Source organism: Bremia lactucae (assembly GCF_004359215.1).
Source record: "Bremia lactucae strain SF5 chromosome Unknown BlacSF5_NotPlaced_200_SHOA01000120.1_2678225bp, whole genome shotgun sequence".
NCBI lineage: Eukaryota > Oomycota > Peronosporomycetes > Peronosporales > Peronosporaceae > Bremia > Bremia lactucae.
This window is the reverse complement of record NW_027152213.1, coordinates 1,312,979-1,316,578: the sequence shown is the minus strand read 5'-3', so window position 1 is coordinate 1,316,578 and position 3,600 is coordinate 1,312,979.

The following is a 3,600-nucleotide window of genomic DNA, read 5'->3' as shown; positions in this document are numbered from 1 at the left end:
TTTTTGCGACCATTTCGGTCCGCATATTCTTTTTGCTTGTCCTGTGCGCTTGCCATTGCGTCACGGACTTTACGTGTGATGGCTAATCGCTCATCCACAAAGCGTTGAGCCTCGCTCACGCTTTTAGCATCAAACTCGCCTATGATACCGCCAAGAGGTCGGTCATAAGGCGTAGTTTTATTGACCACTGCTAAACTGGCAGGGTCACTAGGGCAAGTTTCTGTCTTTGAGATGATACCCTCATGGGTCATCGTCATATTGACGAAACTATGTCCCTCTTTCGCACCGAGCATAGTGAGGGGCCCTCCCCCACTAAGACTCAAGCTGCGCACAAACGAGACTGGCGTCCGAGGATGGCGCAGTCCGTTAATGTAAAACGGTGTCTCACCCGTACTGGCGTGGGCACTGTTATTTATAGCGAACTCCACAAAGGGCAATTGCTTGCTCCACTCTTTGGGAGTTGCTATAGTGCGTAAGACATCCGCCACGACCCGATTGCCACGTTCTGTTTGGCCATCGGTCTGGGGATGATCTGCGGTCGACATGTAGAGCTTGCTACCTAGCAGATCGAACACATGTCGCCAAAAAACAGACGTAAAACGTGGATCGTGGTCCGATACTATGGACTCGCGCATCCCGTGTAGTCGGTAAACATATTCCAGGAACAGTGCTGCCTCCTTGCCTGTGATCGATGTCTAAATTGGTGCTAAATGCACCATTTTGCTCAGTCTGTCGGCAAAGCCGACGAGCCCCGTTCGACCCTTATGATCGAGCGGTATGCGAAACATGAAGTCCAGACTTACCGACTTCCAACGGTTGGTTGGAATCGGTAGCGGCTTCAGAGGCGCACTGCTGGACGGTGCAGGCTTAATACACTAACGCTGTTCGCAAGGGCAAATATAGTTGGCCACCCATCTATATAGATGTGGCCACCAAATTCCTTTAACACTCGTAAGAATGTCTTTCCACGGCCCAGATGTTCCCTATATGGCGCATCATGGAGCTCGTGAAGGATCACCATCTTGAGATCTGTGTCATGAGGCACATAGATTTTCAAGGGATCATAAGGTGAGAGCTGATGCCGAAACAGGCCATCGCTGTATCTAAAGCGATTTAGCTTAGCTTTCAGGTGCGACTGAAGGGTTACTTTTCGTCCACCAAAGTGATCCAACAGCAGGCGACAATGGTCGTCCTGATTGTAGCTCCCTTTTATTTCAGAGGCTAATGAGCTCTTCACGTGTTATGCCTTCATGGCTGCCAACGTTGACGGCTGAAATTATGCTTTAGCACTAGACATACTTTCCTGGTGTCTTATCTCGAAGTCTGGTCTGCGCGATAAAGCGTCAGCCAAGACATTCAACTTACCCGGCTTGTATTCAACATTGAAATTAAATTCAGAGAAGAATGTAAGCCATCTTGCCATTCTAGGCGAGATGTGCGGTGAGTTTATTGCGGTCCGCAGTGATGCGTGATCCGCATAAACCACAAATGGTCCAGTGTCTAGTAAGTGCACACGAAACTTGACAAGAGCATACTTTATTGAAAGTAGCTCTTTGTCATGCACAAAGTAATTCAGTTCCGCGGCTTCAAAAGCCGGGACAGATAAGAGATGACGCGGTCAACGCCGTCGTCTGCCCATTGCAAATTACTTGCATCGCAGGCGACGCTTAAGGGCTTATCCGCGTCTGGCAATGACACATTTGCAAGTTGACGTACAATTGAGCGTCCTTCAAAGTCAGCAACACAGCGTCTAAATGAAGCTTGTGCGACTCGATTGCGCTCAGCCCGTCCTCGGCCCTACTATGCACGAATACATCGTCAAAGTAATAAGGCGCGCAGGTGCGGTGCTGACGCATCATATGAGTCACTAATCGGTTGAATGTCGCTGGTGCGTTTTTTTAACCCTTGAGGCATCACAAGCCACTCCTAAAGCATACCGCTTGGGGTGCTTACATTTGTTTTGGCTACATCGGACTCTCTCATGAATACCTGATAGTAGCCATCCTTCAAATTCAACGCGAAAAATATATTTTGACTTTTCCATGGAGTTCAACAAAACATCTTTCCGCGGGATTGGCGATCACGCCGGTATGGTCGCCGTGTTCAGTCTATTGTAAGCATTAACTACGCGCCATTCACCTGTGGCTTTACGCACAGAAAAGTACTTCTCGATAGTGGGCGTGGTGCACTACGCTCAGGAGCGTAGTGTCTTAACTTTTGACAGCGATTGCATTTCTGTAATCGCTTGTTGTTCGAAAAGCGAGGTTTCTCGCTTTCGACATAAGAGAGGTACATAGGTTCTAAACCTCTCAATTCGTGTAGTCTTGGAGGACGATATGATGACAAACTAGCTTAAGCATGTCTCAAGCTAAAGTCTCCTGTTCCGCATCGGATATTGCTTCTTCAAGCGTATCCAGTCCCAAGCGGAATGGCTGAATGGAGGCATCTTTGTCCAAACCGGACAGCATGGCCGAGATGGCATCGTTTTCTACGGTTCGAACTCATTCGTTCGACCGCACTCCTTTCTATGTCACTTAGAAAGGAGTAGCTATCACGCGAAACGTGATGCGTGTTTCCATTATCATCGAACATGTCCATGTTAGATGATGGAACTGTGGTCCTTGGACGGACTACAAAGTGCTACCAGGTGTAACGGTGTAACGGGGCACTGCGACTTGTACTGTTTCAGTACAAGTCCACTTCACACTGCTTCAGTTGTGAGTGGTGCCTTTCGTTAGGTGACGTACACTGTACGTATAGAGGAAGACTTCTCATAAGGCAAGTTAGCTTAAGAGTGTAAAATGAAAACTGTATTAATATAGTTTAGTGTCTCTTAATCTATCTTTGTAAATGCTGACTTAACTATAAACTAATACTAATCATGTAAATGAATTCTTATCTATCTTATCTTGTAACTCTCTTTGATTACTTCTACAGCTGATTAGTCTGCGGAATAAATAGACATAATGGTCTATACCTATTTATGGATAAGAATTCAGGACATTACTATATAAAGTAATATCCTCCAAATATTATCTACCTTTTAGATAATATATTAATTAACAACCTTTAAGTGTTAATTTCATGTAACGATACACCCCGTTACAGTGGCCGCATAAAGACGTGCCCACCTCCATGAAGCCTGGCACCAAGTATGTAACTGGGTTTCCTCCTACATGTATATTATTTTCTTTAAGATGGAGCGCAGCTACCTCGCTCATAAAGTCAGAGAAATACTTCAAACTCATAGAATCACTTAGTTCTGTATTACTAAGAAGTTCCACAACTTAAATACTAGTTCAAGGATCTGTCGTTCGTAGAACCAAGTGGCAACTTATTCCCGATAGTATGGGCCTGAGGAAGTTACTATCACTGGTCGTAGCACAAGTCTACTTTAAGATCACAAGAAGAAATGAATTAAAGTGAATTTTATTTCATATTTTAAAAATTCACCTTACCCTTACTTCATTAAAAGTAGATTTCGCCACCAGATATCGATCTGGTGGCGAGGTGTAGACAATTAAACTTAAGACTTATTAATTGTAAGTAAAAACTGCACGATACCGCGTCCAATCGAGCAAAATTTTCGGTCGGGGTACC